Raw genomic sequence first — 25,342 nt, forward strand, 5'->3', positions numbered from 1 at the left:
CAGAATATGTAAAAATATGCTTGATTATACTCGATATTATAGAAGGAAATATCTATCTTTAAGTTTACCCTAAAAATTATGAGTTGCCTCACAAAAAAGAGACCAGACATACCGGTCTGACAGAGACTGGAGAAACCTCGAGAGTATGGACCCAGATACTTTTAAGTCAGAACCGAAGTCACTTCTGAGGTTCATCCTTCAGCCAAAGATTAGACAGACCCATAAAACAAAAAGAGACTAAATGGGCACACCAGCCCAGGGGCAAGGATGAGAAGCCAGGAGGGGACAGGGAAGGGGAGAGTGTTGACATGTCATGGAGTTTGCAACCAATGTTACAAAACAGTATGTGTATTAATTGCTTAATGAGAAACTAATTTGCTCTGTAAAGATTCATCTGAAGTATAATAAGAAAACTAACTAAATAAATAAACAAACTTACAAGGAATATGTGCATGCCCATGAGGTATATGAGCTGCAAGACCTCTGTTCAGCCCTTAATAACCACCTGTAGCATTTAGGCCCATAAACCAAACCAGTTGCTTTCAAGCTGATTCCAACTCATGGCAAAGCACCCCATGTATGTCAGAGTAGAACTGCTCCAGAGGGTTTAAAAACGACAAATTGCCTAATTTTGACTTCTAGGCAGATGGCAAAACACGTAGATTTTAATGGCCAGTGATCACCATCCTCCTTACTTACAGTCAAGTACCCATAAAATTGTCAGAAAGAAAATACCTTCAGCTGCATAGGAATGGAACCTAGCATATTCCATATTCTGAAGGAATTACAACACAATTTCAGGAAGGATGTAACAGTATTAGGCCTAGGGGTCTCCAGACTTTGACTTGAGCAGGATATTTGGCCAAGAGCCAAAGAAATGGAAATCAGTCAGTCAGCCTCAACTTCCTGGTTTATGGTAACAACACAAACCAGAGATCAATTTAGGCTGGGGCAGCCTTCCAGGAAATCCCCTGCAAGGATAAAAGGCTAAAATTGCTAATTGTATGATTCTTTACCCCAATTCTTCAATAGCATTTCCAGTTAGGAAGAAATACTGTTTTCAATCTCCAGCATGTTGTAATACCAACCTGGACTGGAGTACTATAAAGAGGTAATTAAGGCAATATCTCAAGGTGTTGTGCTTCCCAACTCTAAAAATTCCCTGCATAATCTTCTTCAGTTTGACCAATCAGCATATTATGCCCACCTACCTCAGCTTTCCTGCTTAACTACTGATTGGTCTTCACCAATATCACTTCCAGCAACTTTTCCTCTGGGACACGGGCTCTAAGCAACTGCAAAAGCACTTCAGAACAGCTTCCCACGAGACCCATTCTCCAAGAACTATTAAAATAACTACAAGAAAAAAATAATAACAACTAGTTGAAGGGGGAGATAGGATTGGCAATCATTTGAGTAGTTTGACTCCCATAAGAAAATTTTATACCAGCAGTCCCCTGGTTATGAACATCCAATCTGGGGACAAGTCGTACTTGACCTTGAATGTTATGTAAATTTTTCCTCACTTTGAAATAGGGCTTCCTACTGGTTAGTTCCTGTTTGACTGCTGCTGAGAATTTGCATTTCTGCCCCAGCTATACTGAATCAGAATCTATATTTTAACAAGATCCTCAGGACAAAGCAGTTCGAGGTCCTGCTTTGAAACAACTAAACCAGCCCCTAAAAACCCCTACTCGCAACAGATTCTTCTTCACAATCACCTTCACTTGCTAAACATACACCTTTTAAGTAATTGAAAAGGCTTCAACCCTTTTCTTGTACTAACCAAAAAAACCAAATCCACTGCCATCTAGTTGACTCCAACTCATAGTGACCCTAGAGGACAGTGTTGAAGTGCCCCATAGAGTTTCCAAGGAGAGCGTGGTGGATTTGAACTGCCGACCTTTTGGTTAGCAGCTGTAGCTCTTAACCACTACGCCACCAGGGTTTCCTTTCTTGCACTAAAAAAAAAAAAAGTAAGGCTAAATAAGAACCGTACGCACCTGTTCTGACTCACCTACAAATTCTCCTTAAAGATTTAAAGACACACAGGAACAGATATCGTTCATAGTCCAGGACTGCCTGTATTAAAAATAAAACAAATGAAAATTTCCTGAAACATTTTTTATTGTTGCAATATTTTGCTTTTTAAAAAGTGCAAGGTATATCTATATTCATTCTATCTTTTTCCTTATTGTTTACACAAGGTCTTTTAAAATGCATGACGATTAGTGTAAAGCACTAATCATATAGCATAATCTGTGTCCCTTTCTCAAACTCTGACTTGTGAACAGATTCTGAGGATACTGTGAAGTTCTCCAGGTTAATTTTTTTTATTACAGTTTATTTATTTATTATTGTGCTTTAGATGAAGGTTTACAGAGAAAATTAGTTTCTCGTTAAACAATACACATATTGTTTCGTGACACTGGTTGCCAACCCCACGACATGTCAACGCTCTCCCCTTCTCAACTTTAGATTCCCCATTGCCAGCTTTCCTATCACCTCCCGTCTTCTCATCCTTGCCCCTAGTTTGGCGTGCCCATTTAGTCTTGTTTGTTTTATGGGCCTATCTAATCTTTGGCTAAATGGTGAACCTCAGGAGTGACTTCAGTACTGAGTTAAAAGGGCATCTGGGGTCCATACTCTCGGGGTTTCTCCAGCCTCTGTTAGACCGGTAAGTCTGGTCTTTTTCGTGAGTTAGAATTTTGTTCTACATTTTTCTCCAGCTCTGTCCAGGACCCTCTATTACCTCCAGGTTAAATTTTATTTTGGAGTGGTAAAAGTAGTGGGAAATTGAGTCCACAGATGACACATGGCAGTGTAAAACACTGAACTATGATGTAATCAGAACTCTACTCATGTTTCAACCAGAAATTTCATGTTAGCAAAGCAACATCATCTATCTTATTAGTATTTTCTATTTAAGTTTAATTATGTTCTATTTTATGTACTGAATCAATAATTTTGTTTTGATTTTATGTTTTTATAAGAGCTGTCAGTATATGGTATTTTACCTAACAGTAAAACAAAACAAAGTTAAGTGAATATGGAGAGTTCTATGTGAGAATTTTGGGGTGGAGTGGTTTAAAGGAAGTACACATAATATGCAAGCTTTACAAATTCAGCCCAAATAAGATAACAGAATTCCGTCTTATGACTGAACATAAACTCAGACTCCAAGAGTCTAAGTCAGAGTGGTCTATTACTCATGGGATCCTGCATATTCATGGATCTCAAGAAAAAAAATCAGAAAATCTGTAAGAATTTCACACTATACAATTCTTGGTTATTTATTCAATACTATTAAATATCATGAAGTTGAAGCCCCAGGAAACAATCTTATGTTTACCTTGTAGATAGCAAAAATAACCTATGAGTTCTGCCATCAGATGCTGGTCATAACAAATGAGACAAGTACTTTACCTCCCTTCTGTGTATCAGAATCGTAATTCTATTAAACATGATTTTCAGTCTCATACATCTACTCAATTCCAAAAGACAGCACAAAATATTCTATCTTCTTTGGCAATAGAATTGACCCAGTTTATCTACTTTCTAAACATTTTCCTCTCAATCCCTTATTTTAACTTGATATTGGTTTCATGTGTACAAGTGTGTATGTGACTATTTTTCTTCCTATAGATAAATTTGCCCTGCTATCAGCCAAATCAGTAAGCAAGTCATTTCTCTATCATTCTACAACATGTTAAACAACACTTGTCAGATAACACAAGTCCTCTTCGGCCAATGTTTTCCAAAGGACAAGAAGAGAGAAAAGACATGTTTGCTTCATTCATCCTTCCTCTTAACTCTCTCAGTCTTGCAGAAGGGAACTTGTTGCATAGTACATAGATACAGTGTGAGCTAGATAAGCCTCCTGTAGATGATAAACTCTGTTCTGATCTGAGGAGTACTACCTGAATTAGTACTTCGATGATTTATTAAATTCAGGGAGAGATTGTTGGGCATTGCTATACTCTTAGCTGCAAGCATGTTCAGGGAGATCTTAGGATTTAGACCTAATTTCTAGCTGGCAGGGAAACATGTCATATAACAGTTGGCTATGAGCCATGGTAAGATATATAGATTCAAGTTATGAAACTGAGTATTTTCATTATCTTACTGATTAAATGCCATTGTTAGGGATATGGTGGATAGGGGAGACCTAAAGTCTATGGATATATTTTATTTGGCTTAATCAATTTTTAAAGCAATTTAGACTTGGAAGTCTTTACACAGGGCACTCAAACACCACCACTTCCTATTGTCTTATACCAGGCCAGCTACACTCATTTATGTTACCTACCTAATCCCTGAAGGCATTTGCTTTGCAATCCCTGGATAACCTTTAAAAATTCTCTGTCACAGTTTATGGATTCTGCCAATATTTGAAATAATTTTTCTGCCTAACAATCCTCTTTACTATTTCAGATTTCAATAAGCATTAAGTCTTTAGGGGATTTTATGGGAAAGGTCATCTGTAAGAGCCAATTACTGCTTATTATTATTAAGACTCCTTTGTTCCATACAATCCCTTCGTACAGTTGGGGAACATCCCTCAAGGGATGAGTTTATCTCTGTGTACTTTTCCAATAAAAGCAGTATTCATTTGCAGTCTTTGCTTTCTTTTGATTCCACCCTCTCCAAAGAAAGTCTCTTTCTCTGGTTAATGCTTTTAAACTATTACTTTAAAATCTATCCCATGTGAGGTGTAGTAGATTTATCTTTAGCTGTTATCTTTCACTGACACTGATTCTACCCCAGACGCTGACCTCCTGATTTAGATCTTTCCTAAATTTGCTCTTATTACTGGACACCAATTCCAGATCTAAAATATAAAAATTAATATAAAATGAAAGTGCTGTTAAAAAAATAGGTTAGTCACGACCCCCTTAAAAAATCAACCTTAAAATTCCTTGTTACTATACTGTATGATGAAACACCACTTTTCACTTACTGAGAATCATGCCTGTCATCATTTTTTTTTATATATATATATAAATATATCTTAACAGAATATTTTGGTCTATTAAACCCATGATGATATGATTATAAAAAACCACTGACTTTGAATACCTGAATAATGAATTAGCAAACGGAGTCTGAAGAAGCATGACATTGCAGTGATTGAAACATTGAGTAGTCTCTTTCATACCAGCAGCAAACAAAAGATATTTTTCAAACAAGAAACCACAACCTCAGGAGATGATCAATGAATCCTACCACTTTAGAATAGTAAGAGATAGGAGCATATTTGGTGTTGTGAAAGTGACAGGGTACAAGTAAGGTCTAGAGAAAGATGGCACCTACTGTTAAGATCACAGGGCCGTATGACACAACTATAAAGAATGGCGATGAGTCCGTGAAACATCTTGTAACATGGATAAATCTGGAGGACGTTATGCTAAGTGAAATAAGTCAATCACAAAAGGACAAATATTGCATGGTCTTACTTTTATAAATACTCAAGAATAGGCATGCACACAGAAAGCAATGTTCTTTGATGGCTACCAGGAATGGGAGGGGAACGGAGTGGGAATCACTTTCTAGATAGTAGACACTTCTTATTTTTGATGATGGGAAAGGCAATGCTCAATATGGGTGAAGTCTGCACAACTTGTCCAAGGTAAACAAAGACACTAAGAAGTATGCAAGAATAAGAGACAATTTCAATAAATGCTATAACATAAAATTTTGCAACAACAAAATAACAACCAAAAAAACGTGTACAGTTACATAGGTAAATATGTATACATACGTGTGTATACAAAGGCACATGTGAGTAAATGGGCATGCATGTATAGGTGTATCTGTAGATATATGTATACATATGTTTGTGTGCACTACATACATATTCACATATATAATAAATCACATAGGGGGAACAGTTACAGGTACTTTCTAGACATAACTAAATACCTCGTGGGATTGGTTTGTTTGGGTTGAAGCTTGGGACCATAGTCTTGTGGGACAACTCAGCCAACTGCCATAGCATAGTTCATGAAGGTAATGTTCTACATTCTAGTTTGGTGAGTAGTGACTGGGGTCTTAAAAACTCATGAGCAGCCATCTAAGATAAAACTACTGATCTCTTCTCATCCAGAATGAAAGAGAATGAAGGAAATCAATGATTCAGAGAAGAAACTAGTCCACAGGGACTAATGGCCCACATGAAACACAGCCTTATCCAGCCTGAGACCAGAACTAGATGGTGCCCAGCTACTACTACTTACCATTTTGACCAGGGACACAGTAGACAGTCCCAGATAGAAAGGGAGAAAAATACAGAACAAAACTCAAACTTTCAAAAAAGGCCAGACTTGGAGGCAGAGCCAAGACGGTGGAATAGACAGACGCTTCCAGCGAGCCCTCTTAACAACAAAGACCCGAAAAAACAAGTGAAACAAGTGTATTTGTGACAAGCTGGGAGGCCTGAGCATCAAAGGCAAGCTTAGACAACGAACTGAGGTGCAGGGGCAGGAAGAGACCGTTCAGAAGTGGAGAGGAGTTACCGGGCCTGAATCGCGGGGAGCCCTCAGGCACCATACCCGGAGCAGCGGAGGCGGCGGACTGGTACTAGTGTTTGGCCGCAGTTTCCTCAGGGAGAAGCAGCCAGCCACACAGCCTACTCACACCTCCGGAAACAGAGAATAGCAGCACTGTCAGCAAAACCTAAGTACTTGTGTATATTTTACCGTGCTTCCCCCCACCCCCAAGGTGGCTTCAGCGGCTGAATCCCTGGGCCTGAGATAGATGCTGGTGAGCACCTAGAGCCATCCTCCCGGCCTTGGGGGAGGAAAAAATTTGCAATTGGGGGGAAAAGATAATTTGCTAGCTCCATTAACCGGGGGAGCTCAGGACAGAAGTGGCTCCGTCCATGGACCTTGTGCACGTTTCCCTTACCTGTGTGTGCCTATTTCAGGAGAATAGGCCCTTGTTGGCAAACTCTAACCATGTCCGCTGTGCGGTGGAGAGGTGGGTGTTGGACATTTGACATTCCTTTGCCTATTAAGCAAGGTCCTCACCTACCCACATCAGGGACCTAAGGACTGGTTGCTCCATTCAGGTCACCCAGCAACCCACGACAGTGGTCCAAAGATAACTGGTACCTCCCAGTCCTTAAACCAAAAACTTTGGATGCCCATGGTCCCTCTGCAGAACCCACCCACCAGCACATTCTAGGGAACAGAGATGCGTTTTCATCAGAGACACTTGGGGGTCAGTTCTCAGCCCCCTGCCTTGTTCAGAGTATGACCCCCTACTGCAATCAGATACTAGTATATACGCCAATCACTCCTTCCCCCTCTAAGACTGTAGGACAGAGCCTGTACCACACACTTAATGATCAGCTACCTGGAAACCTGAGCTGAATTCATACAAGAAAACTGAATGGACTCCTAGACTAATATACCTGATAACATCTATAGACATCTGGGGACAGGACACAAGAGCTCCAAAGGCAAAAATAATCAAGCTAGCTCACTCAAGCAACCCATAGGGTGATACCAAAAAAAAAAAAAAAAAAAAAAACAACGCAAGCAGCTACGACACCATAAGCAAGCATAAACTAATTCAATAACGCATAGAGGGCTCGGAAACCCTGGTGGCATAGTGGCTAAGTGCTACAGCTGCTAACCAAAGGGTTGGCAGTTCAAATCCGCCAGGTGCTCCTTGGAAACTCTATGGGGCAGTTCTACTCTGTCCTATAGGGTCTCTACGAGTCAGAATCTACTTGATGGCACTGGGGGTTTGGGGATAGATGGCTCGGAGACAACAGTCAATATCAAGTGACATAAAGAAACAGACCACGATCACATCAACAGGCTCTCAAAACAAAGAATCCAGGGATCTTCTAGATGAAAGTGCATTCCTGGAATTACCAGATGCAGAATACAAAAGTTTAATATACAGAACCCTTCAAGACATCAGGACGGAAATGAGGCAATACACAGAACAAGCCAAGGAACACACAGATAAAACAACTGAAGAAATTAGAAAGATTATTCAGGAACATAATGAAAAGTTTAATAAGCTGGAAAATCCATAGACAGACAACAATCAGAAATTCAGAAGATTAACAATAAAATCACAGAATTAGATAACTCATTGGAAAGTCAGAGGAGCAGAACTGAGCAAGTAGAAGCTAGAATTTCTGTACTCGAAAATAAATCACTTGGCACTAATATATTTGAAGAAAAGTCAGATAAAAGAATTTAAAAAAATGAAGAAAACTTAAGAATCATGTGGGACTCTATCAAGAGAAATAACCTACAAGTGATTGGAGCACCAGAACAGGGAGGGATAACGGAAAATACAGAGAAAATTGTTGAAGATTTTGTTGGCAGAAAACTTCCCTGATACTGTGAAAGATGAGAAGATGTCTATCCAAGATGCTCATCAAACTCCACATAAGGTAGATGTTAAAAGAAAGTCACCAAGACACATTATAATCAAACTTGCCAAAACCAAAGATAAAGAGAGAATTATAAGAGCAGCGAGAGATAAACAAAAAGTCACCTACAAAGGACAGCCAATAAGAATAAGCTCAGACTACTTGGCAAAAAAAAAAAATTATTATTATTTTTTTTACTCAGCAGAAACCATGCAGGCAAGAAGGCAATGGGATGACATATTTTAAAAATTGAAGGAAAAAAATTGCCAGTCAAAAATCACACATCCAGCAAAACTGTCTCTAAAATATGAAGATGAAATTAGGACATTTCCAGATAAGGAGAAGTTTAGGGAATTCGTAAAAACCAAACCAAAACTACAAGAAATACTAAAGGGAGTTCTTTGGTTAGAAAATCAATAATATCAGGTATCAACCCAAGACTAGAACACTGGGCAGAGCAACCAGAAGTCAACTCAGACAGGGAAATCCAAAAAAACAAAGCAAGATTAAAAAAAAAAAAAGCCCAAAACAGGGTAACAGTGATGTTATTATATAAAAGAAGACAACAATAAAATAAGAAAGAGGGACTAAGAAATGTAGTCACACACTTTCCATATGGAGAGGAAGATAAGGCAACACAAAGATATAAAAGTTAGTTTTAAATTTAGAAACATAGGGGTAAATAACAAGGTAACCACAAAGGAGACAAACTATCCTACTCATCCAAATAAAATACAAGGGAAAAATACAGACTCAGCAGAAACAAAACCAACAACAATATGAGGAAAGAACAATACATAAAGAAAATCTACTCAGCACATAAAATCAAGTGGGAAAAGGAAGATGTCAACACACAAAAAAAGACATCAAAATGATAGCACTAAATTCATACCTATCCATAATTACCCTGAATGTCAATGGACTAAATGCACCAATAAAGAGACAGAGAGTGGCAGAATGGATTAAAAAACAAGATCCATCTATGTGCTGCCTACAAGAGACACACCTTAGACTTAGAGATACAAACTAAAACTCAAAGGATGGAAAAAAATATATCAAGCAAACAACAATCAAAAAAGAGCAGGAGTGGCAATATTAATTTCTGACAAAATAGACTTTCAAGTTAAATCCATCAGAAAGGATAAGGAAGGACACTATATAATGATTAAAGGGACAATACACCAAGAATATATAACCATATTAAATATTTATGCATCCAATGACACGGCTGCAAGATACATAAAACAAACTCTATCAGCATTGAAAAGTGAGATAGACAGCTCCACAATTTATAGTAGGAGACTTCAACACACCACTTTCAGTGAAGGACAGGACATCCAGAAAGAAGCTCAGTAAAAACACAGAAGATCTAAATGTCATAGTCTACCAACTTGACCTCGTAGATATATACAGAACATTCCACCCAATGGCAACCAACTATACTGTCTTTTCTCGTGCACATGGAACATTCTCTAGAATAGACCACATATTAGGTCATAAAGCAAGCTTTAGTAGAATCCAAAACATTGAAATATTAAAAAGCATCTTCTCTGACCATAAGGCCGTAAAAGGGGAAATCAATAACAGGAAAAGCAGGGAAAAGAAATCAAACACTTGGAAACTGAACAATGCCCTGCTCAAAAAAGACTGGATTATAGAAGACATTAAGGATAGAATAAGAAATTCAGAGGATCCAATGAGAAAGAATACACTTCCTATCAGAACCTTTGGGACACAGCAAAAGCTGTGCTCAGAGGCCAACTTCTATCAAAAAAATGCATACATCCAAAAAAAAGAAAGGGCCAAAATCGAAGAATTATCCCTACAACTTGAACAAATAGGGAGTAAGAAAAGAAACCCACAGGCACCAGAAGAAAACAAATAATAAAAATTAGAGCTGAACTAAATGAAATAGAAAACAGAAAAACAATTGAAAGAACTAACAAGACCAAAAGCCGGTTTTATGAAAAAAATTAACAAAATTGATAAACCATTGGCCAAACTGACAAAAGAAAAACAGGAGAGGAAGCAAATAACCCAAATAAGAAACAAGAGGGGTGATATTACAACAGACCCACCTGAAATTAAAAGAATCATATCAGATTACTATGAAAAACTATACTCAAACAAATTTGAAAACCTAGAAGAAATGGATGAATTCCTAGAAACACACTGCCTACCTAAACTAACACAGAGGTAGAACAACTAAACAGGCCCATAACAAAAGAAAAGATTGAAAAGGTAATCAAAAAACTTCTAACAAAAGAAAGGCCCTGGTACTGACGGCTTCACTGCAGAGTTCTACCAAACTTTCCGAGAAGAGTTAACACCACTACTACTAAAGGTATTTCAGAGCATAGAAAAGGACAGAATGCTACCAAATTCATTTTATGAAGCCACCATATCCCTGATACCAAAACCAGGTAAAGACACCACAAGAAAAGAAAATTATAGACCTATATCCCTCATGAATGTAGATGCAACAATCCTCAACAAAATTCTAGCCAATACAATTCAACAACATACCAAAAAAATAATTCACCGTGAACAAGTGGGATTCATACCAGGTATGCAGGGATGGTTCAGCATTAGAAAAACAATCAATGTAATCCACCACATAAATAAAACTAAAGACAAGAATCACATGATTTTTTCAATGGGCGCAGAAAAGGCATTTGACAAAGTTCACCACTCATTCATGATAAAAACTCTCAGCAAAATAGGCATAGAAGGAAAATTCCTGAACATAATAAAGGGCTTTTATACAAAGCCAACAGCCAACATCACCCTAAATGGAGAAAGCCTGAAAACGTTTCCACTGAGATTGGGAACCAGACAAGGATGCCCTTTATCACCGCTCTTATTCAACATTGTACTGGAAGTCCTAGCCAGAGCAATTAGGCTAGACAAAGAAATAAAGGGCATCCAGATTGGCGAGGAAGAAGTAAGAGTATCTCTATTGGCAGATGACATGATCTTATACACAGAAAACCCTAAGGAATCCTCAAGAAAACTGAAACTAATAGAAGAGTTCAGCAGAGTATCGGGATATAAGATTAACATACAAAAATCAGTTGAATTCCTCTACACCAACAAAAAGAACATCGAAGAGGAAATCACCAAATCAATGCCATTTACAGTAGCCCCCAAGAAGATAAAATACTTAGGAATAAATCTTACCAGAGATGTACAAGACTTATATAAAAAAAACTACAGCACACTTCTGCAAGAAACCAGAAGAGACTTACATAAGTAGAAGAACATACCTTGCTCGTGGATAGGAAGACTTAACATTATAAAAATGTCTATTCTACCAAAAGCGATCTATACATTTAATGCAATTCCAATCCAAAACCCAACAACAGTCTTTAACGAGATGGAGAAACAAATCACCAACTTCATATGGAAGGGAAAGAGGCCCCGGATAAATAAGGCATTACTGAAAAAGAAGAACAAAGTGGGAGGCCTTACTTTACCTGATTTTAGAACCTATTATACTGCCACAGTAGTAAAAACAGCCTGGTACTGGTACATCAACAGATACAAGGACCAATGGAACAGAACTGAGAATCCAGACATAAATCCATCCACATATGAGCAGTTGATATTTGACAAACGCCCCAAAACAGCAAAATGGGGAAAAGACAGTCTTTTTAACAATAGTGCTGGCATAACTGGATAGCCATCTGCAGAAAACGAAAGAAGACCCATACCTCACTCCATGCACAAAAACAAGCTCAAAATGGATCAAAGACCTGAATATAAAATCTAAAACAATAAAGATCATGGAAGAAAAAATAGGGACAATGTTAGGAGCCATAATACATGGCATAAACAGTATGCGAAACACTACAAAGAATGTAAAAGAAAAACTAGATAACTGGGAGCTCCTAAAAATCAAACACCTAAGCTCATCCAAAGACTTCACCAAAAGAGTAGAAAGACTACCTACAGACTGGGAAAAAGTTTTTAGCTATGACATTTCTGATTAGCACCTGATCTCTAAAATCTACATGATACTGCAAAAACTCAACTGCAAAAAGACAAATAACCCAATTAAAAAATGGGTAAAAGATATGAATAGACCACTAAAGAAGACGTTCAGGTAGCTAACAGATATATGAGGAAATGTTCACGATCATTAGCCATTAGAGAAATGCAGATCAAAACTACAATGAGATTTCATCTCACTCCAACAAGGCTGGCATTAATCCAAAAAACACAAAATAATAAATGTTGTAGAGTCTGTGGAGAGACTGGAACACTTCTACACTGCTGGTGGGAATGTCAAATGGTACAACCACTTTGGAAATTGATTTGGTGCTTCCTTAAGAAGCTAGAAATAGAACTACCATACCATCCAGCAATCCCACTCCTTGAAATACATCCTAGAGAAATAAGAGCCTTTACACAAACAGCTATATGTGCACCCATGTTTCTTGCAGCACTGTTTACAATAGCAAAAAGATGGAAGCAATCAAGGTGCCCATCAATGGATGAATGGATAAATAAATTATGGTATAGTCACACGATGGAATACTACGCATCGATAGAGAACAGTAAGGAACCCGTGAAACATTTCATAACGTGGAGGGACCTGGAAGGCATTATGCTGAGTGAAATTAGTCAGTTGCAAAAGGACAAATATTGTGTAAGACTATTATTATAAGAACTTGAGAAATAGTTTAAACTGCGAAGAAAACATTCTTTTGTGTTTATGAGAGGGAAGAGGGAGGGAGGTTGGGAGAGGGGCATTCACTAGTTAGATAGTAGATAAGAACTACTTTAGGTGAAGGGAAAGGCAGCACACAGTACAGGGGAGGTCAGCACAATTGGACTAAACCAAAAGCAAAGAAGTTTCCTGAATAAACTGAATGCTTTGAAGGGCACCGTAGCAGGGGCAGGAGTCTGGGGACCATGGTTTCAGGGCACATCTAAGTCAATTGGCATAATAAAATCTATTAAGAAAACATTCTGCATCCCACTTTGAAGAGTGGTGTCTGGGGTCTTAAACGCTAGCAAGCTGCCATCTAAGATGCATCAACTGGTCTCAACCCACCTGGAGCAAAGGAGAATGAACAACACCAAGGACACAAGGCGTTTACGAGCCCAAGAGACAGAAAGGGCCACATGAACCAGAGACTACATCATCCTGAGACCAGAAGAACTAGATGGTGCCCGGCTACAACCGATGACTGCCCTGACAGGGAGCACAACAGAGAACCCCTGAGGGAGCAGGAGAGTAGTGGGATGCAGACCCCAAATTCTCATAAGACCAGACTTAATGGTCTGACTGAGTCTGGAAGGATCCTGGTGGTCATGGCCTCCAGACCTTCTGTTGGCCTGGGACAGGAACCATTCCCGAAGCCAACTCTTCAGACATGGATTGGACTGGACAATGGGTTGGAAAGGGATGCTGGTGAGGAGTGAGCTTCTTGGATCAGGTGGACACTTGAGACTATGTTGGCATCTCCTGCCTGGATGGGAGATGAGAGGGCAGATGGGGTTAGAAGCTGTTGAAATGGACACGAAGAGAGAGTGGAGGGGGAGAGTGGTCTGTCTCATTAGGGGGAGAGTAGTTGGGAGTGTGTAGCACGGTGTATATGGGTTTTTGTGTGAGAGACTGACTTGATTTGTAAACTTTCACTTAAAGCACAACAAAAATTATAAAAAAAAAAAAAAGGAAAAAAAGGCCAGATTTACTGGACCAATAGACTAGAGGAAACCCCAGGACTATTACCTAAGATACCCTTTGAACTTGGAACTGAAGCTACTGATGGTTGTCATCTTTCATCCAGATAATAGATTGGCTTCTAAAATAAACAATATTATCCCTGAGTACTGTGCTTCCTTAAATAATCAACTATATGAGACAAAATGGTCAACATTTACCCTAAAACAAAGATGAGAAACTAAGGAGGGCCAGGGAAGTTAGATTAATGGAAACAGAACAAACAGAATGGAAATAATGAGAATGTTGACGTATTGTGAAAAATGTAACCAAAATTATGAAACAATCTGTACGAAAACTGTTAAATGAAAACCTAATTTGCTGGGTAAACGTTCACCTAAAACACAATAAAATATTAAAAAAAAAATATATATACATATATATATCTCACAGGGCCTCTGAGGAAGGGAAGTCAGAATTACGAATGAAGAAAAATGGCTTCCATGACTGGTAAAACCAGCCTTAAAAACCAGCTGGATGTTCCCCCTTCTGCTGAGTATATAGAAAGCTGGGAAGAGCATTGCCAAAACCTGCACACTGAGAAAAAAGAACTACAAAATCATAACTTTAGTTGACCAATCAAAGAATTAATCAATAAGGGAACCAAAGGCTGAATTCCAAAATGGGTCAGGCCCCTCCAAAGAGAGATGGAACACATGGACTGGTTCACCCGTGGCAGAACAGGGGAGAGTAGCTGCCATACTAGTGGGTTAGAAAAAATCAGTTAAAATTTTCACACTACTGGACAATAGCGGCTAATGTGTCTATCTGAAAGGGTTGAGGGCTCCAGACATAGGGGAAATTGTACTCACCAACAGGGTTCCCCCCCCCACACACACACAAGTGCCTCCCTTGAGTATTCATAAGGAAGAAAGGGGGCTGGGTAGGAATGTAGAGAGAGAACCCTGAGACCTGGAAAGGACCTACAAGAGGTGATCACCAGATGCTGGGAATAAAAGAGCATGAACCCCTACCCTTCCTCCTGGCTTCTTGTCTCACTTGCAAAAGTCTTAAAGGCACTAAGAAAAAGGGAGCAAAACCTGTTATCTTTAAGAAATAAGAAAAGACATTGTGGCTGAGGCCACAGTAGAAGACATCTCTCTCTACTCTTGGGGGGAGAGGCAGGAAATCATGCTGGCCCACAGATCCTGTTTAATTGCTGTGTGCACAGGTATACTGTACTTAATTGTTCTCACCATCTCCATAGCTACTAATGGACATAATAGCTACTAACAGACACAAATTGTGTGCCTTAATAGGAGATGATTGCCCTCTGAGAGACTGGAAACCAAGGCTTTCAACCAGTTTGAACCTCTGCTGAGAATTTGCATTTCCATCCCAGATATGCTGAATCTGAATCTACAGTTTAACAAGATGTCCAAGTGATTCTTACGTATAATAAAATTTGAAAACAACTGTTCTACTAGAGGAACGCCTGGTGGCGTAGTGGTTAAGTGCTCCAACTGCTAACCAAAAGGTTGGCAGTTTGAATCTGTCAGGTGCTCCTTGGAAAGTCTACAGGGCAGTTCTACGCTGTCCTATAGGGTGGCTATGAGTCAGAATCAACTCAAGAACAGTGGGTTTTGGGTTCTACTAGTGGTTCTCCAAATTGGTCCCTAACCAGCATCATTAGCATCGCCTGGGAACTTGTTAGAAATGTAAATTCTCAGCAGGGGTTTGAACTGGTACAAACCGGTTCAAGCCCTGCTTGAAACTATCTTAATGGGGTAAAGGAGGAAGGAGTATTCTCTGACACAAGTAACTCTAGAATAGTCAATCAAGGCATGGTCACTCATCCTGAACAGGGGCAATGAATAATGTCCATTGTCAGCACAGGGCCGTCCCCTTTTATTACCACCTTCCTCTTTTTTAATCCCTTTCCCCTATTCTATTTCTGCTCTTGCTGTTTGGCACACCTTCAATGTAGCTTGCTCGTATATTAACCCTGAGAGAGAAAGACTTTGGGCTTTTTCAACCATGGCACAAAGTGGGGCACACTTGGATGCAATAGTAACATTCCCACCCTGGGATGGGAGCCTAACTTCTGAGAACCTTGGCTGATTATGATGTTTGCTTTTCTAATCATCCCTGTCCTATTTATTCCGTGAGTAATAAATGCTTGTTGATCATGCCATTAGAACAGTGTCTGGTCTGTGCTGTGCTCCAAATGGTCCTTCACATTAGGAATTTGTGAATTCAGTACATTGAACAGAGGTCCACTAACACTTAGGGAATAGAAGAAAACTCTTGTCCAAAACCAACCACAGAAATAAGGCAGAGTTTGACTGTCATGGGAAGGAGAAACAGTAATGCAGAGAAAGCCCAAACCTAAGGTCAAGGTGCACAGGGTACAAACTAAGACTGAAGCTGGAACCGGATATCAGAACCCCACCACTTCACCACAGCGAGTTTAACATTAAGTATTAAACAACAGCAGTCTATGTAACTTAAGGGTAAGAACATGGAAAAAAACACCATGCAGGTGTGCAGGAATGGCTGACACCAGAGGGCAAAGCACAAACCCTCAGAATTCACAGCATCACACTCCTCACTCTAAGCACTAGAAATGGTAGCCCACCACTAAAGGAATGTGAAGCCTATGGTGCACTGAAACACAAAACCCAAGTCCAGCACAACTCCTAATGAGGTTGACTCAACTCCTTACACTATTGTCCTGACAAAAGACAGGTGTGCCCATTTCTGGGAGTAAATAATATTTATCTCAGTTTCTACTGCTCTTTACCCAATGTTTTATATTCAAGTAAAAATTATGAGATATACAAGAAAATACCTATTATCAAGAGACAACAAAAATCATAAGTAGAACAAGTCTCAGAGATGATCTAGATCTTGGAACCCTGAAAACAGGAAAACAAAGCCAAATAAAAAGGTATTTTTCTTATTTTTAATTTCTCTGAATAAATACTATTACTAATGCTGTGAATACTATATAATAATAAAAATAATAATATTATATTCCAGGGCTTATAATACAAGTAAAGTTAAAATGTATGACAACAATAGCAAAAAAGATTGAATTTGGAACTATATTGTTATAAGATTCTTATACTGCATAAGAAATGGTATAATAATACTGAAGATAGACAGTGATAAGTAATGATGAGTGTTATAAACTTCCCCAAACACTCCTGCACAAAATTAAAGGTAAAACTGGCTAGGGTTGAGGTTAGCTGAAGTGGATGGATATATGAGTTGCAAACAGCCAACGAGAATCTGAGTGCCAAGAGATATTTCCAAATACATGGTAGCTATAATTTTGTCCTATAAGATCTAGGGCTTAATAAACTAATGATAAATCAGAATGAAGGGCCAGAATTTGGAGATTATATAGAGCCGCCAAGAGAGTACAGTTGATGCTAAGAGATCCCAACCATAAACAGACATGAGAGTTGCTCCCAGGCCATATACGGTGAGATGATAACCATCAGAGAAACCTGGTATTTAGTAGTGCAAAACCACAAGAACTCCTAAAAGTAATTACCCATGTCATATTCATTTTTGTATTCACTAAGCGTCTAGCAAAGTACATTGAACATATAGTAATGAACAAGATAGACAAGTCCTGAATTTATGGAGTTTATACCTACAGCCTTCAGTATGGATTATACCTCAACATAAAGAGAACAGAAATCATCACAACTAGATCAATAAGCAATATCACGACAAATGGAGAATAGACTGAAGTTGTCAAGGATTTCATCTTGCTTAGATCCACAATCAATGCCCATGGAAGTCATTAAGAAATCAAATAACGTATTGCATTGGGAAAATCTGCTGCAAAAGACCTCTTTACAGTGTTAAAAACCAAAGATGTCACTTTGAGTACTGGGGTGTGCCTGATCCAAGCCATGGTATTTTCAATTACCTCATATGCATGTAAAAGCTGGACAATGAATAAGGAAGATGAAAGGAGAACTGATGCTTTGAATTATGATGTTGGTGAAGAATATTGAATATGCATGGACTTCCAGAAGAACAAACAAATGTGTCTTGGAAGAAGCGTAACCAGAATGCTTCTTAGAAGTGAGGATGGAGAGACTTCATCTCACACACTTTGGACATGTTATCAGGAGGGATCAGTTCCTGGAGAAAGTCATCATTTTGGTTACAGTAGAGGGTCAGTAAAAAAGAGGAAGACCCTCAAGGAGATGGATTGACACTGTGGGCTCAAACATAACAACAATTGTGAGGATGGTGTAGGATCCTGCAATGTTTTGTTCTGTTATGCATAGGGTTGCTATGACTCAGAACTGACTCAGTGACATCTAACAACAGCTAAAGCAAGGGGGCCCTGGTGGTGCAATGGTTAAGCTCCCAGCTGGCTGGTAACCAAAATGTTGGTGGTTTAATCCACCCAGCAGCTCTGTGGGAGTAAGACCCGGCAATCTGCTTGCATAAAGATTACTGCCCAGAAAACACCATAGGGCAGTTCTGTTCTGTCACATGGGGTCACTATGAGTTGAAAATCGACTCGACAGCATCTAACAACACCACCTAAAGCAGTGGAGAAAGATAATAAGTAAACACATGCATAAATACTGCAACTTGAGATACGGATAAGTGTGATAACGTCAAGTAAATGGGGATATGACAGAGAGTGCTGGGCAACATGAGCTGGTACAATCAGAGAAGGCCTCTCTGAATATGTGACATTTGAGCTGATTTGAATGATGAGAAGGATCCAATCCTGCACTTTGGGCAGGAGAAATAGCAGATAGAAGACCCTGAGGCAGGGATGTCCAGAGTGGTTAGAGCAAAGAGAACAAGGAGACGTGTGATCACAGACACAGGCAGAAACTAGATTCTGTAGGGTCTCATAGATCAAGCTACATGTTTGAATATTATTATAATTGAGATGGGAAGACATGAGAGTGATTAAACCAAGATATAATATAATATTATTAATAGCTTCTAAAGAGTGTAGCCAGAAGTCAAAATAAAACTATGTAAAGGCCCTGAACCAGGAACAAGATTGGTTTCAAAATTTGGGTGACACTGGGCTTATGCATACTAATTAATAGTAGAAGTGATTAATACTCTCACTACTCCCTCTACTACTGCTCCCATCATTTATTAAGAGCTTTTTACATTCCAGGCACTGTGTAAAGGTCTTTTCCATGCATTATTTCTAAACTTCCCAACTACCCTGATAGGTAACCAAGCCTTAGAAAGATGAGATAAATTACCACATGGTCACAGAGTGTATTACTTTCCTAATGCTGCTGCAAAAAATTACCACAAACTTACTGGCTTAGAGCAATGCAATTTATTATCTTACAGTTCTGGAGGTCAGAAGTTTATAAGGTGTCTGCAGGGCTGTATTCCTTTTGGATTTTTAGGGAGAATCCATTTACTTACCTTTTGCAGCTTCTACATTTCTTGGCTTGTTCCTTCATCTTCAATGCACATCACTCTAATTTCTGACCTCTGTTTCCATCCTTACATCTTCTCTCAGATTCTAATTTTATTAACTTTCTCTTCGAAGGACGCTTGTGATTACATTGGGTCCACAAGAATAATTCAGGATAATCCATCTATCTCAAGACTCTAAACATAATCACATCTCCAAAGCACCTTTTGTCATATAAGGTAACATAGTCACAGGTTCTGAGGATTAAAACATGGACGCCTGGGGGAGGGGGCATTATTTAGTCTACCACAGTCAGGAATTGAACCTATCTTTTAAGGACAAGATGAAAGAAAAATCATTACAAAGTGAAGGAATCTCTGAGTTTAAGATAAAGAAATGCATTCCTCTTCCAGGAAAAACACTGAACTGGAAAGGATGATGGGTTGATGTATAGCAGAAATACAGCCTGGCCAGGAACCAGAGTACACACATCTATATACCATGTATGTGCCTTTAAGGCACCACCAAAGGAAAAGAAGAAAGAATAATCATTTGGTGTACTGCCTATCCTTGGCCGGATCCAATTAACATGCCCTAAACACACTCAAAAAAATTTTTTTTTTACACAAACACACATCATCTGATTTAATCCTCGTAGCTAATAAACATGATAGTCCCAGTTTTACAAGTGAGGTAACCCAAGCTCAAACAATACAAGTTAAATGATGTAGTGTGCCAGCATCTCTACCCAGTTCAGATTCCAAAGTTTATGTTGTACGTATGTGTGTGTTTTAGATCAAAAATTAAAAAAAAATTTTTTAAGAGAAAATTTGTCAAACTGGAATAATACACTAGGGAACAGTGTGGGAAATATGTCATATTGAAGGATTGAAGGAACTGGGGATGATTAGCATGAAACAGGAGGCTTAGGGAAGATATCGGAATGCTACCATGTATAAAGGAGCCCTGGTGGCACAATGGTCAAGCTCTCAGTTGCTAACAGAAAGGTAGATGGATTGAAACTCACCAGTAGCTCGGTGGTAAAAAAAGACTTGGGAATCTGCTCTCATAAAAATTACAGGAAACCCTATGGGGAGTTCTACTCTGTCGTAGGATCCTTATGAGTTAGAATCAACTCAGTGGCCAGGGGTGGATTATCCAGTAGGCCAGGTAAGCATGGTGCCTACCTTGCTTTCCAGATCATCTGTAGTGAACAATTTCATATTCTTTCACCACATCAAAGATTCTGCTTCTAGGTATAGCTGGCATTTGCAGAGGCGATTATCCAATAGGCAAGATGAGCATGGTACTTGTGCTTACTTGCTATAGTGAATAATTTCACATAGTTTTCATCATAATGCATCAAAGCGAAACCCACGTGAAACTGTTTACTAAAGATTAGTAAATAAGCAAAAGTAAACATGCGCTTATCTTGCTTACTGAGTCATCCGCCATTGCCAAGGATTGCAAATTCGAAAACAGGCTTTGACTCTGTAGGAAGGTGCTGTGGGATTGGGAGAGAGACAGGTGCCAACCATACCCAGAAGCAGAATCTTTGATGTGGTAAAAGAATGTGATACTGTTCACTACAGATTAGTAAGCACAAGTAAATCTGTGCTTACCTTGCTTATTGGATAGTCTGAGAGGTTGACAATGGCACACAATGACAATAACAACATACCTAACCGTATATCCTTAACTGTAAATGAGAGAAAAAATAGTACCTCACTTCATAGGTTTGTTTTAAGCACTAAACAAATTAATGGATATAAATTGCTTAAAACAGTTCCTGGCATTAATAATTCCATAAATGTTAATTATTATCATTATACCTATAGAAGGCTGAACTAAGGCAGTATTAAAAAAAAAAAAAAAGGCAGTGCTAGCTACAAGGAAAGATATGGGCATTTAAGATCTCCATTACTAGAATTATTCAAACCAAATAATCATACATAAAGCATGCTCCAAAGAAGGTCCCTGAATTGAGCAGAAAGTGACGTCCAGCTTTTTCCAAATTGCGTTCTATGAAATGCTGGTAAAATAACATATTAATACCTGTTCTATGGGGTCAGGGTGGAGAGAGAGGTAACTGGTTAAGTATGTTTGAAAAATGCTACAAATTATACCCTTGACATGGGGATTCATATTGTATATTAGTATATTTATTAAAACTCTGAGAAGTCCTACAGAAAAAGAAAGCCATACAACTTTTTTTAAAACCCTGCTTTTCAACTGTGTGTGTGTGTATGTGAGTATGTGCATGTGTGTGCACACACGTGTGGGTATAAGCATGCATGGACATATATGGTGCTTGTTAATATCTACTGAAATTTCTTTGGAGTACAGTTTGTGAAATGCTAAATTAATAGACCAGATAATCTCCAAAGTACCTTCTGCCTCTAAGCTAGTAAGATTCTAGGATTATATAATGTGACCCCAGATGTGTTAAAACAACATGCTCTACAATAATGGGGACTCTCAGGATATAACTCTGTTTCACTATAGATTCAGGAAACACTGCAATTCTTCAAATATTTATGCATATGTCATTTAAAATTTTCAGGAAGAAATTCCTAAGTAGTAACTTCCTTTGACAAGGGTACCTTCAGGATCTGAGCACTTGCCTTTAGTTTTTACTAATTACCTTCCAATGCAGGGTCTTTGAAGCCATAGAGAGATAATGGCACATTCACTGTAAAATGACCAGTGTCTTAGTTACCTGATGCTGCTATGACAGAAATATCACAAATAGGTGACTTTAACAAACAGGAATTTATTTCCTGAAAGTTTAGAAAGCTGGAAGTCTGAATTCAGGGTGTCAGCTCTAGAGGAAAGCTTTATCTCTCTGTCAGCTCTGGAGGAAGGTCCTTGTCCCTTCTGAGTCTCTGCTCCTGGTTGATCTTCACGTGGCTTGGCATTTCTCTTCCCTCAATTCTGCTTGCTCGCTTGCTTGTTTAATTTCTTTTATATCTCAAAAGAGATTGACATAAGGCACACCCTGCACTAATAGTGTCTCATTTACACAACAAAGACAACTCATTCCCAAATGTGATTATAACCACAGGTACAGAGGTTAGGATTTACAATACATATTTTGGGGGCCCCAGTTCAATTCATAGCAACCAGGGACACAAAATTCTGATCAGGAATCCTCAACACTGCTTCAAAAATCTAGGAATTATAGAGGAAACATAAAAATGTTGTATAAGCTATTCATCTATGCAACAGTAAAAATAGTATTTTTATAAATTATAATTATAGAAATCATATACTGGACATGAGTCAGATTCTTTTCATGTACTGAACAAAAACATGTATTTGTAACTCATACCACATGTAGTACATGAGCTCCAGTTTTCTTACCAACCCTGTAAGAAAGGCATTACAGTCTCTCTTTTACAGCTCAGTACACTGCGTTTCAGAGCGCTAAGCCCCTCACTCTGCCCTGTAGCCACCTTGACCTTCTTTTATCCTTCAAACACACCAACGTTACACCTTCCTCAAGGTCTTTGTGCTGGCTATATTCTCTGCTTGATCATTGCCTAAATCACTGCTGATCTTAAATTATTCCCTTACCAATCCACAGGACTATTAATCATATCTCTTTGGCTTAAACCTCAAACCATCTTATGCTGTATTTATTTGTGTAAGTCTGTTTTTCAAGGTCAGTTTAGGCCCTTGTAATTTAAGCTGTCCCCTAAAAAAAACTTAAATGGCCTAGCCATAACCTTGGAAAACATATGCTTAATTGCTGACAGAGGCATTTTGACTAACAGGTGTAGTTTAAACAAATGACTTTGTGAACTTAACTACATTCTAGTAACGGACTTCCTGCATCTTAAGGGCTTTGTTCACCATTTCCATAATCACCACGCTACTCACGCCATAGGAAATTATTGTGTACTCATCTTATTTTCTGGCCTTCATGATTATTATATTATTGTTACAGTAAACTAATGACTGAACTGACAGAACAAGACCACACAACTAGATGGCTTTCACAGAGAAATTTCTGATAATTTCATAAACTAAAATTAGTCCTTTTTATAAAACTAAAGGGACTTTAAGATACAAAATTGGTTTTATTGTTTTTTTTCTCAGACAAAATCATATGGTTAAGAAAGATTTATGGTGGGTGTGATGATGTCTGAAGATGTCGTAATAAAGATTGATTTAGTCTGACATAGCCAGACCAAAAATGTATAAAAGCTATCATAAGACTAGCATCAATATATCATGATCTCTGAACCACTAAACATAACTGCTGTGTGAACAAGTGTATAACTTTTTCATTGACATAGCCCTATTGCTGAAACATGATTTCAAGTTATGAAGTACTCTGTACTTGAAGGAACTAAATAATTAAAATCATAATAATAGGAGCAGCTAATAATCAGGAAAGTTCAATTACTACATGTAAACTAACTATTCTTCTCCTACCATCAGTAAACCCCAAACCAAACCAAACCAAACCCCGTGCTGTTGTATCGATTACAACTCCTAGCAACCCTATAGGACAGGGTAGAACTGCTTCATAGGGTTTCCAATGCTGTAATCTTTTCTTTTTTAATTGTGCTTTAGGTGAAAGTTTACAGTGCAAATTAGTTTCTCATTAAAGATTTTTGCAAAAATTGTTTTGTGGCATTGGTTTCAATCCCCACAATGTGTCAGCACTCTCCCCCTTTCCCTTTCCACCCTGGGTTTTCCATGTCCATTCATCCAGTTTTCCTGTCCCTTCCTGACTCCTTATTTTTGCTTTTGGGCAGGTATGGCCCATTTGGTCTCCAATACTTGATTGAACTAAGAAGCACATTCCTCACATATGTTATTGTATGTTTAATCTTTGGCTGATAGGTGGACTTCGGGAGGGGCTTCAGTTCTGAGTTAACAGGGTATCCAGGGGCAACAGACTCAGGGATTCCTCCAATCTCTGTCAGACCAGTAAGCCTGTTCTTTTTTGTCCTTGTAAATTTGAATTTTGTTCTACATTTTTCTTCCACTGTGCCCAAGATCCTCTATTGTGAACCCTGTCAGAGCAGTTGGTGGTGGTAGCCAGGCACCATCTGGTTCTTCTGGGCTCAGGCTGGTGGAGGCTGTGGTTTATGTGGTCCATTAGATCTTTGGACTAATATTTTCCTTGTATATTTGGTTTCCTTCATTCCACTTTACTCCAGATGATGTGGGACTAATAGATGTATCTAAGACGGCTGCTCACAAGCTTTTAAGACCCTAGACGCTACTCACCAAAGTAGGATGTAGAAGATTTTCCTTATGGACTGTGTTACATCAATTGACCTAGATGTCCCTTGAGACCATGGTCCTCAGCCCTTAGGCCCAGTCACTAGGTCCGTCAAGGTGTTTGGATTCATCTAGGAAGCTTCTATGACTTTGCCTTGGTCAAGTTGTGCTGACTTCCCCTGTGTGTTGTCTTTCCATTCACCAAAGCTAACACCTGTCTACTATGTAGTTAGTGGTTTCCCCTTCCCATTCTGTATGAAAACTTTTTCTTGGGTTTTTATAATAGTGGTCTCATACAATATTTGTCCTTTTATGATTGGCTTATTTCACTCAGAATAATGCCCTCCAGATTCACACAAGTTGTGAGATGTTTCCAGGATCATCATTGCTCTTTATCACTGCATAGTAATGTGTCTGTACCATAATTTGTTTATCCCTTCATCTGTTAATGGGCACTTATGTTGTTCCCATCTTTTTGCTATTGTGAATAATGCTGCAATGAACATAGGTATGCATATGTCTATTCGTGTGACAGCTCTTACTTCTCTAGGATATATGCCTAGGAGTAGGATTGCGGGATTGTATGGTATTTCTATTTCTAGTTTTT

This window comes from Loxodonta africana, chromosome 6, assembly GCF_030014295.1.
Source record: "Loxodonta africana isolate mLoxAfr1 chromosome 6, mLoxAfr1.hap2, whole genome shotgun sequence".
Classification (NCBI taxonomy): domain Eukaryota; kingdom Metazoa; phylum Chordata; class Mammalia; order Proboscidea; family Elephantidae; genus Loxodonta; species Loxodonta africana.